This window comes from Zosterops lateralis, assembly GCF_965231275.1.
Source record: "Zosterops lateralis genome assembly, chromosome: 1".
Classification (NCBI taxonomy): Eukaryota; Metazoa; Chordata; class Aves; order Passeriformes; family Zosteropidae; genus Zosterops; species Zosterops lateralis.
Window position 1 is genome coordinate 24491622 of NC_139762.1, and position 16336 is coordinate 24507957.

General features: G+C 42.1%; 1 protein-coding gene across 4 annotated transcripts in view; it reads left to right on the forward strand.

Annotated features, from left to right (window-relative positions):
* The first annotated feature begins 183 nt into the window (after nucleotides 1-183).
* Nucleotides 184-16336, forward strand: part of ANKIB1 (ankyrin repeat and IBR domain containing 1) — an 86997-nt gene continuing 70844 nt past the window's right edge. For 3 of the 4 annotated variants that reach the window (XM_083870636.1, XM_083870639.1, XM_083870638.1), the window contains exon 1: nucleotides 184-308. The gene's annotated coding sequence lies outside the window, so the exon portion shown is untranslated. The remainder of the gene's footprint in view (nucleotides 309-16336) is intronic. The other variant, XM_083870637.1, reaches the window with a different exon arrangement.

Here is a 16336-nt window from a genome sequence, read left to right on the forward strand (position 1 = left end):
CGAGGCGGAGCGGCCGCCCGGGCCCGCGGAGCGCCGCCGGCAGCAGCTGTCAGTTTCAGCGCCGCCGCCGAACAAAGGGGCAGCGAGCCGGCTGAAGGGGCGTCCGAGCGCCGTGCCCGCGCCGGGGGCCCCGCGGGCTGAGTGACAGCCCCGGCTGCCCGCCAGGCTCCCGCTGGAGCGGGCACTCCAGAGGGCGCCGTACCCGAGCGGAGAGCAGAGAGAGGGAGCGGCCGCCGGGCACATGGAAGCGCTGAGCGGCGGGCGCGGAGGCGCCGGGAAGGGCCGGAGAGAGCCCCTGTGAGGAGCCGGTGAGTGCCCGCGGCGCCGGGCGAGGCTCGGGCGGCGGCTGCGGGAGCAGGACGAGCGGAGCCCGGGCGCTGGTGAAGCCGCAGGCTCCGCACGTCGGGGTGCCGGTAGCGCTGTGCACCGCGGGCGGGCCGGGCCGGGAGGCGGCTCCGGGGGCGCCTCGGTGCGAGGGGAGCCGAGAGGGGGAGGCGGGAGCGGCCGGAGGTGAGCGAGCAGCAGGTTACCGGGGGCAGTGCGGGGGGCTGCGGGGAGCGGGGGTGGCGGGAGCCGCGGGCCGGGGGATGAGGGGGGAGAGGCCGCTCCGGTCCGGCTCCCCGAGGGCGCGGGGCTCGCCCGGACTGACGGGCGGGGGCATCGATAGCGGCTACCCCGGGCCGCCCTAAAGTTTGGCACTGCCCATGGCCTGGCCTCAGCCGGGTCCCGCCGCTGGGCTCACGCCCGCCTTGTTCGTAGCCGGGAAATCCTGCCGGGGAGGCAGAAGGGAAGAGTGTGAGGTGCCCGAGCGGGAGCGCGGGGGAGCTGTGGCGGGGTGACCTGCCCTCCTGGCCCGGTAACGCCGTCACTGCAGCGCTTGAATGCATTGTAAAGGCTTGCGTTTTAAATCCACCAGGGGTGTGGGGTTTGTTGGGGTTTTTATTTATTTTTTTTTAACTCGGTGGGAAAAAATTTAGGCTTGATACCGTAGCAGTTTTATGTAAGCAGTATCCCTCTCCCAGGCAAGTCTAAGCACATACTGGAAATTGGGCAACTTTTAAAAATTAATCTTAATCATTCATGCCTAGTCAGTCTACCTCTTATTTACAGTTCAAATAGTATGCAGAGGATCTACAGAATCACGAAAATATTCTTGGCAGAGTAAAGCACTAATACTATTAAATTGCTTGCATGGATCCCTCCATTATGACTAACCGTCCTTGATTGCACCTTCTTTGAGTGCATTTCTGTGCTTACCAGCTCCAGAAATGGAGTTTTAGTTGTAGACATAACATCAATAATGTGCTGTAATTTAAGTACATTCACTAAAGAGAGAGACGGCTTTTGAGGGGATTTTGGCTGTAGAGGTTAGCATTGAGAAGAATTGTGTCTTCCTTATAGATATGGCTGGTTTATCCTTACTTTCATCTTTTTGATTTTCAGTATGAAGTGTGGTTTAATTTCTCTTTAATCTCTTTTCCATACAGAGGAAAATTACTCTTCTTCCTTGAGGGGGAAAAAAGGCTTTAGTCATAAGAAAAGCTACAGGATTTTTCAACTACTTAGAGCATGTGACTTGTTTCATTAAGATGTCTACATAGAAGTAAATTGCTAGAATTTATAGCAACTTTTTTTTCGTTTTTTGGATGTGGAAAGACTAAATGGTTATATTTACAAATCACAGAAGAGGCTTCTGCAAACTTTAATTCCAGGCTTCTCTGTGATCCTGCACTCAGTCAATTCCTTCTTCAACAAATTTTACTTCTGTCTTTAATGAAACAAATATATTTTAATAATACAATCTATTATTCTAAATTATAGTATTATTATAAATCTACTAAAAAGCTAAACAGTGTTGGTGGTGCTCTGTATTCATGTATATATGCATCAGCAGAGTATTATGAATGAAGATTAATTTTAAAAGAAGGGAAAAAAGTTACAACAGTGGCGCTATAAGAATAATATAACCCAAAAATTAGGCAAGTAAGTTTTATGCAGTCTTTTTTATTTTCACTTGTGCCATACACACCTAGATAGCACTAGGTATGTACATATGTAACTACATGATTAGGCTTATTATACAGAACATGGAGTTTCCTGGATGTAGTCACATATTGCATGTGAGTTTATATGTATCCCTTAAGTGTTCCTATCTGGCCTACAAACTTCAGAAAATTAAAGAAAACTCAGCATGTAAATATGAAAAGGAATGCCTTCTAGAGCTGTCAGCTTTTATTCAATGGAGCAGCTATAAAAATGGCTTTAGAAAATGTCATTATGACTTTGTTCACTATATAAAACCTTGTTAACGCTATGGTTGATTAATTTTGTCCTGAGCAGTTTATCACTCCTGGTCTGTGACATCTCTGCTGTGATTGCTTATCATTATGTTTCTTTTTGCTTCAGTAGTAGAGCTTTGTTTATTAATCATTAACTAGTTTGGCTAGCAAGTCTTGTGATGTTTTGGAATGTTGTTTGTTTTGGTTTTTTTAATATTTTTTGTTTTGTTTTGTGTATTGGAGGGGTTTTTGTTGCGGTTTTTTTGTTTGGGGTGGTTGTTTGTTTTTGAGGGGTTTTGTTTGTTGGACTTATTTTTGCTGTTCAGATGTCATGTAGTTACCGTTACCTGAGTAGTTCATTATCTTCTCCTTGGAATCTGATAACTAGATGTTGCTGTCTGCAGTTGTCACTGTTGAAGTTTTGTCAGCTTTGCTAAGGTGACTCATGCCAGTAAGAAGGAAAATTGAGAAGCTGGAGGTTACTGATCTGTGTGCTGAACCAGTTACGTTTCTAATCATATTACTGTGTTTGCATGATTAGTAATGACACATAGCAAAGAGATCTGTTTTGCTTGAAGAGCAGCCCTGTGGAAATTCTGAAATGTTCAAAATGACACGGAAAATTCTGTTTCCAACATCATTATCATCAGGCAAGACTCTTACTGCTTTTGCTTTTTCCTCCTAAAATATGTACCACATAGTTTTCCATGGAGCATTATAGAAATCACACTTACGTGTAAATTTTAGGGGGAAAGATTATTTCGTGCAAGATTATATTACATTTTACATTGAAAGTTCAAGCCAGATGCATCTACTTAATGTTTAACAACTACTGTTTTTCTTCATAACTGCTAAATGTCTTCAAGAGTTACTGGAGACAGACAAGTTAGTCTTTGCTTGTGACAGTGGAAGGCCAAGTGCAAGGTCTCCACCTGGGTCAGGGCAACTCCTGGTATTGATACAGGCTGGGAGTGAAGGGGTTGAGAGCAGCCCTCTCGAGGAGGACTTGAGAGTACTTTTGGATGAAAAACTGGACATAAGCTGGCAGTCTGCACTTGCAGCCCAGAAGTCCAGTGGTATCCTGGGCTGCATCAAAAGCAGCATGGCCAGCAGGGTGAGGGAGGGGATTCTGCCCCTCTGCTGTGCCCTGGTGAGAGAGGCCCCACCTGGGATGCTGCATCCAGCTCTAGGGCCCCTCAAGCGTTGGAGCGGGTCTGGAGGAGGGACACAAACATGGAGCAGCTTTCCTATGAAGAAAGGCCAAGAGAAGAGTTGGAGTTCCTCACCCTGGAGAAGAGAAGGCTCCAAGGAGATGCTGTTGCAACCTTTTGGTATATAAAGGGAGCCCACAAGAAAGACTTTTTACTGGGGCCTGTTTTGACAGGACAAGGAACAAGAGTTTTTAACTGTTTTAGATAAGGCAAATGCTAAACTTATTTGTAGTAACTGCTAATATTCTCAAATTTTCTTTAAGGAGTTTTGTTGAAGTTGCTCAAGAGAGATTTTCATTTGGTGGTTTCTTTAGATTTGTATTTTAAACAAGGTAATTTCTGAACCCTGTTGGAAGATAATTGCAGCTAAAATACGGGAAGACATTGTAAAAAGGTTACTGCTGCGAAATAGGAAGGTCTCTCTGCTGAATGCTTGGGATCCTTCCTAGCTCAGGTGTCTGTATGGAGCAGCTGTGTTACAGTGTTGCAAAGAAAAGTTACTCTTGTAACTTTTCTCATTTAACTCTGTGGTGATGAGGAGGACAAGGGGACAGAATTAGTCCTCTAAAAGCAAGATTTATATTTGTGGGTAGACTTACCTAGAAATCAATGTTTGTACACAATCTTCAGTATAGTAAAATTATTCTTTGGCAACAACTTGGTGTAGTTTATATATTACATAGTGACAACCGAGGCACTATATTATTAATTATGTATAAAATAGTTTTTATGTGCAGGCTTCTGTGTTGGAGAAACTTTCATTAAATTTCTTGGGGTTTTTCCCTACTTAAAGGAGTTTCCCAGTGGCTTGTGATTACCATTTTGACACACCTGAAGAACTTGCAGCAGTCATGATGTGAAGACTCCCAGGGAACACTCTGCCCAGCTGAGTGCAGTGACTTTAAGGGATAAAGAGGCAATGGTGACAAGTTCCTGCCCAGTGCAGCAGAACTGTGTCTCTTCTGTGACTGCCTTATCTTCTCAAATGCCTTTACCATAATACTTAGGAGCCTCTGCACATGAAACCAAACAGTTACAAGGATGATGGTTTCATCTAGCTTGGTGCTGCCAAGGTTAAATTGACCTAAACACTGCATCAAATCTGCTCCCACAAAGCAAAAAGGATGGATCATTGTTGCGGGAGACTCCCTTCTGAAGGGAACAGAAGGCTTAAAGAGAAGGACCCACTTCTTGGGGAAGTCTCTTGCTTCCCTGAGGCCTGGATTAAGGATGTGGAGAGAATATTTCCTATCCTGGTATGGCCCTCAGATTAATATCCATTATTGGTTTTATTTTTTCAGGTAGGCAGCAATGAAGTTGCAGCAAGAAGTACGAGGGCAATGACAAGAAACTTCAGGGCCTTGGTTAAGGAATCAGGAGCACAAGTAGTGTGCTTCTCCATCTTTTCAGTTGCAGGGAATGATGAGGGAACAATCAATTCATGGCTCCAAGCCTAGTGTGACTGGCAGAATTTTTGGGGGTTTGATCATGGGTTGGTTTACATGACACCAGGCCTTCTGGCGACAGACAGTGTACACCTATCTCAAAGGGAGAAAAGGATCTTTGCACAGGAGTTAGAAGGGCTCATTAGAAAAGCTTTAAACTAGACTTGAAGGGGAAACTGATAAAACCAGGCTCACTAGAGATAAGCCTGGGGGCAGCCCACCCATGTTTGAGGGATGGTGTGCTAGCGATGTCCTTTGATCTTATATTTCAGTGAAGACAAGGGATGAAGATCCATGAGGTAGCAAAGACCAGTGGTTATTCAGCTGTTAGAAACCACAGAAGCATCTGAGAGTGATCATACAGGAATTAGGACTTCTTCCCCAAAAAAGGTGGAGGTATAAATAGCTTGATTGAAGTGCTTCTGCTCCAGTGCATGCAGTACAGGCAACAAACAGGAGGAGCTGGAAGCCATTGTGCAGCAGGAAAATTATGATATAATTGCCATTACGGAAACATGGTCGTTGTGTGATGACTCACAACTGGAGGGCTGCAGTGGATGGCTGTAAACTCTTCAGAAGGGTTAGGCAAGGAAGGAGAGGCAGTGGAATACCCCTGTGCTTTAGGGAGTGCTTGGATTGTCTAGAACTTAATCATGGTGCCAATAGGGTTGTTTATGAGTGAGAATCAGGGGCAAGGCCAACAGTGCAGATATCCTGGTTGATAGTCTCTTACATCTAGCCTGCTTGCAGAGGCAGACGAAATATTCTCTGAGCAGCTGTGAGAAGTATTACAATCACTAGTCCTTTTCTCCTGGGGAACTTGAACTCACCAGATGTCTGTTGGAAATACAATGCAGTGGAGAGGAAACAGTTCCCAGAGTGTCTTGAAGAGAACTTCTGACACAGTTGGAGAGTAAGCCAGCTAGGGAAGGTGCCCTGCCGGACTTACTGTTCGCAAACAGAGAAGCAGTTGTGGGTGATACGATGATTGGAGGCTGTCTTGGGCACAGTAATTGTGAAATTACAGAGTTTTCAATTCTTGGAGAGGCGAGGGGGGATTCAGCAGAGCTGTTTCCTTGGACTTCTGGAGGGCAGACCAGCATATTGAGGAGACTGGTTGAAAAACTTTTGGGTGGCATTCCTAAAAGGGAGAGAAGTCCAGGAAAGACAGACATTTTTGAGGAAGCAAATCCTAGAAGTGCAGAAATGGGCTGTCCCCATGTGGCTAAAGAAGAGCTGTTGGGGAATATGACCAGCATGACTGAACAGAGTGTTCTGGTTTGAAATCAGGAAAAATAGGAGAGTCTATGGCCAGCAGCTCAGGAGGACTACAAGGATATCATGAGGTTATCCAGGGAGAAAATTAGAAGAGCCAATTAGAACTTAATCTGGCTACTGCTTTAAAAGTTGATAAAAAATGTTTCTATTAATATACTAGTAATAAAAGGAAGGCCTAGGAGAATCCTCATCCTTTATTGCATGAGAGGGTAAACAAAGTGACAAAGATAAGGAAAGAGGCTGAGGTTCTTAATGCTTTCTTTTTCTCAGTTTTTAACTGAGCATAGCATAGCATGACCAGTTGTTCTCTGGGTACCCAGCCCTCTGAGCTGGAATAAAAAGACAAGGAGCAGAATGAAGGGCCTGTAATCCCAAGTGAAAGAGTCAGAGACCTTCTATGCCACTGACAGACTCACAAGTCTATGAAGCTGGGTGGGATCCACCCAAAGGTACTGATGGCACTGGGAGAAGTGCTCACTGAACTACTTTCCATCATTTACCAGCAATCCTGGTTAATGGTGGAGGTCCCAGATGACTAGAGGTTAGGAAATGTGACACATACAAGAAGGGTTGGAAGGAGGATCTGAGGAGCTACAGGCCTGTCAGTCTGACCTCAGGGCCAGAGAATGTAATGGAGCAGATCATCCTGAGAGCCATCACATGGCACATACAGGATGGCCAGGGGATCATGCCCAGCCAGCATGGGTTTCTGAAAACCAGGTCCTGCTAGACCAAGCTGATCTTCTAGGACAGAGTGACCTGCTTAGTGGATGAGCAAAAGACTGCAGAAGTTGTCTACCTAGACATCAGTAAAGCCTCTGACACCATTTCCCACAGCATTCTCCTGGACAAACTGTTACCACTGGCATACTCTTCACTGGGCAAAAAAAAGTGTCTGGATGTCCAGGCTCACAGGGTGATGATGTATAGAGTTACATCCAGTTGGTGGCTGGTCACTGGTGTTCCCCAGGGCTCAGTATTGCAGCCTGTCCTATTGAATATCTTCATTGATGATTTGGAAGAGGGGATCCAGTGCACCCTCAGTCAGTTTGCAGATGACACCAAGTTGGGTGAGAATGTTGATCTGCTGGAGGGCAGGAAGGCTCTGCAGTGGGATCTGGGCAGGCTGGATCCATGGGCTGAGGCCAGTGGTATGAGATGCAACAAGGCCAAGTGCTGGATCCTGCCCTTGGGTCACAACAGCCCTATGAAGCACTATAGGCTTGGGCTGAGTGGCTGGAAAGCTGCCTGCCAGAAAAGAACTTGGGATTTTGGTCGACATGATGTCGACTAGGGGTAGCCTAGTCGATATAACTTAGTGGAAAAGTGATAAAAATGATTTTGTCTAATTGTGAAAATTCTTACAGTTTTATTTTGTGGTAATTATCTTAATTAAAATAATGATTTTTGTAAAATGTCCTGTTGGGATGTTCGTAGTTTCTCACTTCTCCCATCCCCACCTTTCTTGAGGAAAGATGTAGTTCTGGAGGTTTCAAAGGTTTTTTGGGGAAAATACACTTAACATGTACAATGCTAATTCTAATGGCATATTTCTTGACGGGTTTATATAGTCTCTGATCAACTGTGATTAGATGGACATAAGTTGGAAACTGATTCTCTGCCACAGGTACTTCACCTGATGATTGCTCTTCTTGGAATTTAGCATAGAAAATAATTAAATTTTTTTAGTTTATAATTCTGTTTTTGAAACAAGTCCTGCTTGTTCTTATAGCAGGTACTTTAAGAGATGTAGGAACATTGTGTCCTGTTTGTGTCCCGGTTTTGACCCTGGTTGTAAATTCCTACTAATGAAATAAGTTAGAGGAGAAAATTCTATTTGATGTATTTATTAGTTTGAGTCCACTTAAGATTTCTGCTCCAGGGAAGTTCCATAGATGTTAGTTGGTATAAGCAATGCCCCCCTGCCCTTTTATTTCAAATGGATTTCTAAGAGGAATTTTTGATGGCAAAGTTACAAATAGTGTGTTTCTATCAAAAAAGTGTAGATACTCAAAACTGACTGTATTAAAAACAGGATTTTTAGGATGCTCAAATGAAGCACTGATGATGATAATTGAAATATTTCCTGTTACGAACCAGCCTTTGGAGAAATAGCTGACAAATTATGAGAAAAGGTCATGATACGTACTTGTCAATGTTTTTGCAAATAAAATACATCAAATACTGATTCTATTAAAATTTATTATGGACTTAAGATAGGGATTTTAGGGCAGTTGTAGTTTATTGATGAACTCTTCTCTCTACTAAGGGTTTGACTGTTACTGTACTGCTGTGATATGCAGTTGTGTGTTTTTCTTTGTATTTCTATTGGTTATTATGTGTGTAAGATGTGCAAGGCTGGATGCAATATCTGGACTAATTTTTGACAGTAGCAATCTGTAAATGCTGTTGTAATCAAATTTTTCCCATAAGTACTATTTTTCCTATTAAGAAAAAAATATTATTTCTTATTTCTTGCCTCTGCAAATTACTTGCAGAATTGTCTTTTTTTTAGCATTTTGTATGCTTTAGTCCAGGTGCCACTGTTGTGTTTTAGATCTCTAAGCAGCTGAGGGGCAAGTGAATACATTCATCTCTGTTTACCTCTACCATGTTGAAAGTCTACAGACAGATGTGTAGAAATGTGGCAGAGTAGAGCCCAGAAAATTTCTGGTTCTGGTTCTCTTCAATGAAAAATGGTGAGCTTCATCAATGTTGTGAAGAAACTCTAGAAATGTGTACCTACTAAACTATGAAGACCAAAGTTCCAGCTGTACTAATAATGCAGGTTATACATTTTAACATTTGAAGAACTTCATTGACTGATGAAGTTACCTATATACTCGTAGGTTGGGGGTTTTGATATTTTAAAACTCAAGTATTGAGACTCAGCTATATAGCAGACTTCATGGTAGCAGAGCACAATTCTTCAGCAATGATCTGGCATGCTTATTCTGTAGAAATAGATCTACTGCAAAACTGTACTAGCAAATTATCTAGGTCTATGAAGCATTGTGAGTTAAATATTCTAAGACAAAGCATTTGTTCTTTATGAAAGAATTCCTGTTACTTGCATTCTCTGAAAGTTTGTGCATGGAAGTACACAGCCTGCAGTACTGAGACATTACTAATAGCTCTGTAGCTTATTGCAGTATAAATATACAATGGCTCTTAATTTAGGCCCTTTTCCCAGACTTCTTTAGAGTCACTGACACAGATACTTTGTGTATTTAGTTCTCCATATTTAGAAGGATGTGTTGGAGAGAAATCTTTCATTGGAGCTATTTCAGTGAGTCACCGAGTGCAAACTGCCCATTAAAAAAAAAAAAAAAACAACTGAAGAGGCTTTATTTGGTGACTTACTTGTGTGTTGAAGTACAAGTCCTTTGTAACATCTCATTTACCAACCTGTTAATTAGTTAAAATGGAACTGCATGGAAGTCCTTTATCCTTTTCAGGACATGATAATTAAAATTCAGTGAAATTAAATAGTGCAACTTTGCATTTATAATCTTAATTAACTACCTGGATGAGGTGATGGAATGCACCGTCAGCAAGCTTGTTGATGACACCAGGTTGTGTAGGCTGGAGGGAAGGGCTTCTCCTCTGAGACCTTGACAGGCTGGAGAAATGGGCTGACAAGAACCTCATGGTTGGTGTTCAGCAGAATCTGAACATAGGAACAGAACAACTACACAGCAGTACAGCCTGGGACCGATGGCTAGAGAGCAACATCACAGCAAGTGACATCGCTTTGCTGGTGGACATGGAGTTGAATGTGAGTCAGCAAGGTACCTTTGAGCAAGAATGAAGCCAGTCACTGAGAGAAGTGAGTATTTCTGTCAGCTTGACATTTGTGTGATGGCATCAAAAACAGTGTCTAGTTTTGTGCTGCTTGGTGTAGGAGAGGAGCTGACGTTCTGAAACAGGCCTAGAGGAAGACTGCCAGGATAATTAGGGTACAGAAGCACATAATGTAAAAAGAGAAGCTGGAAGAGCTGGGTGTCCTCTGTTCAAAGAAGACTAGGGCAGTGGTAATGGGAGGGTACAGAAAAAACAGAACCAGACTCCTCTTGGAGGAGCTGGGTGATAGGGCTAGAGACAATAGAAAAAGTTCAAGCAAGGGACGTTTCAGTTAGACATTAGGAAAAATTATCATCACTGATGTTGGGTCAGATGTTGGGATATGTGGTCTGAAGAGGCTGTGGGATCTCCATGCTTGGAGATACTCTGAACTTATTGAGAATGGCATTGAGCAGCCTTTGAAGCTCTGAAGACTGGCTTGAGTAGAGGATAGAAGCAGATGACCTCCAGAGGTTCCTTCTAATGTAAATAAGTGCTTGCTCCATATCTCATGATATGGTTGCACAACTGTTTCCTCCCTCCTCTGCATACAGCTGGTTCTGACCCAGCTGATGTGTTTGGCCCAGAGAGCTGTGAAGTTCTGTAGAAGAGAATAATACTATTGTCTTAAGTAAACTGTACTATATGGCTCTAACCCTGTTTTTTTAACTTGACTTCTGCCTAGTCAAAGGTTTTAAGTGGTCAGTTTAATGCTTTGAATTTTCATGTGTCTGTCATGAAATAGACTAATCCCTAATGAGATTTTTTTTTTCCCAGACTGTTGTATGTTAAGGGTTTTTCTTCTGTACTATGACTTACTATTAGTAGAAGTAGACCAATTACTTGTGCATTCTTTCAGGCAATGAAATAAATTAATAATTGTAATTGGGATACTGGTTTTTATTTGTTTGTGAGGTTGGGTATTTTTTGTGTGGTTGGTTTGTTTGGGTTTTTTTCTCTCCCAAATTCATGAATTCAGACTTTCTCAATAAGCAAGCTGCCTGAAGTTTATAATTACTTAATAAAGGAATAGAAAGTTAAATACACTTGTCTGGAATAGGGGTTAGACAGGCAACATGTTCTAGTATAAAATACTTTGTTGTAATCTTTAATTAAAAAGAGATAATTTGGAGGGTTTAGTCTTTGTTACTCTGGATGTATTTGCAATGTAAAGTGTACAAACCTTAATAAAACAGTCACATAATTTTACTGTAAATGTGATGTAAGTTGCCTCTTGATTTGGTCTTTATTTCATGGAAATACCTCTTAATTTTATTCAGAAATCCTGTTGATTTTTGCTGCATGTATTTTGCTGCATGAGTAAAAAATCAGTATGGAGAACCAGAGTTTTAAGATAAGTTTTTAAGAAGATGATTGGTTAACTTTTTTATCCCTCCCCCCTTCTTTTAGCTATTTGTCTAGTTTTCTACTATACAAATAGATGATGAATATAATGAGTCAAGTTTCTCTTTAATTAGTCACAAGCTTGAAAAAGTGTACTGAATTAATTTTAGTTTTGTTAGGTTGTGGTATTAGGGTAGTCATGAAGAGTTACTTATAATTATGTCCTTTGTTATTTTGCAAATAGGCAAAGGTTCTTAATTTTAGAATCTCATGAGCTCAAGGGAAGAGATCCTAAATCCCAAAATCATGATTTTTTTGGGAATAACTTCTGTATGAATAATACAGTTTCTAGGAAAAACAAATAGTATTTTCTGTGAGTCTTCAGCATGTTTTAACTTCTTCAAAGGAATGATGACATTCAGATCAAAGCAGACCGGGTTAGTGCTAAATGGAGGTGTTCAAAAAAGTTTTTTTGAAACATAAAACCTCAGTATGAACTCTGAACAGAAAAATACTCTTGAAACAGTTTACCCATGGCTTACTGTGAAACTAAATCCTTTCACATTCCTAAAAGCCAGACAGTCCATCCTAGTCATGCCTTGTTTTAGCTATTGCATACTTTATTTTCCCCAGTGCTGCCTGAGCCTGCTTACTGTAACTGTTTGATGATTCCTGTTCTCTTTCTAAACTGCCCACCCAGCTGCTGTATCCAAACAGCTGAGGGCACACAAGAAATGTTCTGATGCAATAATTGTATGTTGTGGCCCCAGTTCCCTACAGTTGAGAGATAACAAATAATTTTTATTTAAATGTGCTACATTCTATGAAATGAAAGTGGCTTTAAAATCTATCCACACAGAGTTGAAGATATGAGTGCAGTATTCTGTTTTTAAAATGGATTCAATGAGATATGAGGCTGCAAAATGCAAAGTTTTGGGCTTTTTAAAATACAGTTTGCCATTCTAATTGACTAGGAAATAAGATTTCCATGTCACTCAGACACTTGATTACATCCTGAAAAAATGAGCAAGTTTTTGCCTAGGTGGATTATGTGCCTTTTAGAGTAGGTGGTTCCATCACCCTCGTTTCCTGGAACATTCCAACCTCATGCCTTTCTGTTGCAACACAATAGGTTTCCACACAAACTACAGTTCAAAAAGGGAGTCTCTTGTATTTATTTTCTCTCTTTATAGAGGTATATTTTGATTACTAGATATTGTTAGTTGTGGCTGGTTTTTAAGGTGTTAAATGTTTGCTTCTGAGGTACTTCTTACTTTATAACAAATAGTCTTCCATTTCTCTCATTTCTTGTCTGTTGCTTATTTTGCCTTTATTTTCCAGAGGGTAGTTTAGTGCAATTGGAACATCCTTCTTGCTGTGCAGGATGCTGTATGAGTAGATAAAGTGATACCAGAGTAGATTTTTAAAGCTGTTTGTGCCTGTTGAAATTTTCAGTAGACCTTAAAACTTAAAACCTCTAATGAATATCTCAACTACTGATAAAATATTGTTTCTTCATATCTAGCAGCAATTGAAAATCAGATCGACAGATTGTTCCCCAGCAAGTTTTAAGGCTATTACGAGATAGGGGTGCAACAGGGGGAAGGAAGGTATTGTTGTTAAACATCTCTCTTTCCCAAAGTGCAGGGGGAGAGGGACTACATTAGATATGTTTCTCACCTCTCCCTCCTTCAACACTGTGTTTGTTCAAAAAGCTTTATGCCAATTTAGTAGATGTTCTCACTGGAGTCCTGCTGGGCCCCTGCAGCTACACTAAACCTTTTTCACCTATACCTGCTTTTTGACAGTCAGGGTAGGACAGCTTGGATTTTTTCCCTCTAGTAAATGCAAGCTCACTTTTGTCCTTTCACTGCCCATTTTAGAGGGATTTTAGTTGTCTTTCCACACAGGTCCTGCTTGCCTAGTGTCAGGCACCTGAATACCATGAGTTGCTGCTATTAACAATCGTGTGGGGTTTTGCTTAGTGAAATTAAAACTGGACTCAGACAGGGTACCCATTTTGCTGACATTTTTGCAAAGGGCTGAGGTGAAATTGCTGTATCAGTTACTTCCTGTGACTTTGCATCCTGATATAATTTGATACTCCTTTGTACCTAACCCATGCTGCCCGACACGGTTATTGCAAGCTTGGGTGCAGTTTGCAGCAGCCAGTGCTGCCTTTGGTACTGTGGTGCCTGCTCTGTACCTGCAGTCTCCCACTCCACCCAGTAGCATCTTCTAGTCCATGCTCCATCCACTGTCCCTTTCCCTATGGCCACTGTCAGAGTAACAGCTGATAAAATAATGCTGGACTACAAAAGAAATTTCATGAAAACTGTTTTAACTTTAGCTAATGCAGTGGTACTGCCTTGCCTCCAGCACCCAACCAACTGTGGGCTTTGTACAGTTTGCACATTGGTGATGTTTCTACCTCTGTCTGCACTTCAGTATGAATAAACACTGTTTTGAAAGCATTTCCATTCCCTACAATATGCACTGGTACAAATACTGCCTCCCTATCACTGCTGCCGTGCTCTGGCTGTTTGGACCATCAGCATCCAGGAAGAAAACCCAGAAGAGGGAATTGATCTGAGTTAGATCTATTCTGCTTCTCTGTACAGCCACCAAAATAAACCAACAAGGGAAATTGTGGAAATATGGATTAACAGAGGGGATGGATCAGAAACAAAAAGGGCAGTATCAGCTCTGGTGTCAATTAAAACCACTTTAGAAACCACAGTGTAAGTTTCTCAAGCAACATTAGTGTCATAAAAAGATACTGGAGGCAGATTTCCATCTTGCTAAGTGCATGCTTCATAGTAACTATAAAATTTACTCTATAAATTTTGAAGCTTTCAGGGAAGTCTGATAGAGGTCTCACACTGATCTGAGCAGGGAAGTGGGCCCTGGGGAGGAGAACAACCCAAAAAATGAGTAAGAAGTATGTGGGGAAAAGAAACGCACTTTTTTTTGTCGCTTTTTTTCTGGCAGAGAGTGGGGATAGGGAATGTTCTCTTGTGGTGCCTTTTACTTTACAAACAGGAAGAACTATTCTTAAATAAGTGCCTGTGTGTTACATTGGCACTGGAGTAGGTTTTTCATGAGGTGGTCACCAAGGGATTCCTGAGCATCTCAAGTCTGCAAGCTGCTGAGGTTAATACAGCTGGTTCCCCCAGCTTTCATCTCGTCTGCCACTGCTTGTCTTTGCTCCCACAAATCTCTGCAACTGGTAGTGAGATTTTTTTCCTTTAACAAACTCTGTATTCTTGGACCTTACCCCGGTGGATTTCTGTCTCGTTTTCAGACAGCCAAATATAAGTTTGTTAGTACCTAGTAAATGCTGGATTGATGATTGAACTTTTCTAGGCATAGGTCAGGCTGTGTAAGAACTGCTTTATGAGTCATGGTAGAGGAGGCTGAATGGGCTTGTCAAGCTGAAAGAGAGACATGATGACTTAACAGACAGCAGTAAACCTGCTCTTCTCCACCAGCAGTCTGGATTCCATACTCTCAAGTGGCCAGGAGCCATCTTGGGCTGAATATCAGCTGTCACTGCTTTGCAGCCAGGTTTGGTAGCCTTTAAAGTCTTCCGTTATGTGAGGAGGCATGCCTAGCTGTGGAGACAGCAGGAAGGGAATGTATGTCTCAGTCCCAGCAGCACCACCACAGCAGGGGAAACCCCTGTGCAGATGTCCTCTGTGACTTTGTGAGCGGCATTCGGAAATAGCACTGGCCGAGAACCTCCTGTGCAGTGTCACTGACACCTCCCGCGTCAGGAGGGTGACCTGGATCTTTCTGTTCTGCAGGACCTCCCCGTCTAATGTAGCAGCAAATAAGGGACACAGGAGGTCCTAAAAGTCTCTTACCTAACCAGAAGTACCAAATCCACGGGTGAAGTAGCTGTGCTACAGCACTGTCAGTTCATTCTTTTCTTATGACTCTGGGAACTCTGTGAAGCAGATGTGGAAGGAGCAGCAGTGGCAATGAACATAAACTGTGTGAACTCCACATTATGTATTTTGATAGCAGATGGTGGTGTGAGCAAGCAGTATTATAAACACAGGGAATGTAGGTCTAGTGAATGCTGCTTTTCAGAATGTCTGCTTGCTGGCACAGTAACCATCTATTAAAAAAAGTAAGGCACCAGTTTTCTGTAAAAAAACCCTAAACAAGAGAAACATCCTACTGAAATCTGGGCAGTACACAAGGGTCAATGCATGGACAAGGCATCAGAGGATCTTGGGTACTGGATACCAAGCCAAAGGCTTTTGCTCAGGAGGGGAGCGTTACTGTATGACCATTAGCAATCTGAAATTGAACAGGCTTAAATCTGGTACCTCAGGTGATCTGATTCTGTGACAGTCCAGCACAACTGTCAGTTACAGTCTGAATCTTTTTATAATCATTCCCTTTTTTTTGACTGCAATGTTCTGCTTCCAAGTATTTTCTGACTGTATAAATAGTGTTGAATGCTTAAATCTGTGTCTGAATAGAGACATTTTCTTCATATTGGGAAGACTGGTGAAAGTTTTCAAGTACACTTCAGCTATGCAAGGGTTTTCTGTGAGGTATCTCCTTGTTCTTCTCCAGGAAACATGAAGTGAAGAGCAGTAAAGAGAATGACAAGCTTTACTGACTACAGGAGAATATGGGAACAAGAAAATAGGTGGAAGAGAGGCAATTTTGGGAGGAAGTTTCCTTTTATTTGTGGTTGCAATGAAGTAGAGAGAAGTAAAAAGAAGCAAGGTCTGCATATGTGATACCTTGAACATTGCCGGAGTAAGAGAAAAGACCCATAAGACTGCTTATGCTTTTCTCTCTCCTTTGTAGCATCTAGCTGTAGTCTTTCCTTGATAATTAGTTCAGCATTTCTCAGAGAAAGGAGGTCTTTCATGAGAAAATGGGGAGTGAAGTCTAAAATAGTGCAACATTCTTA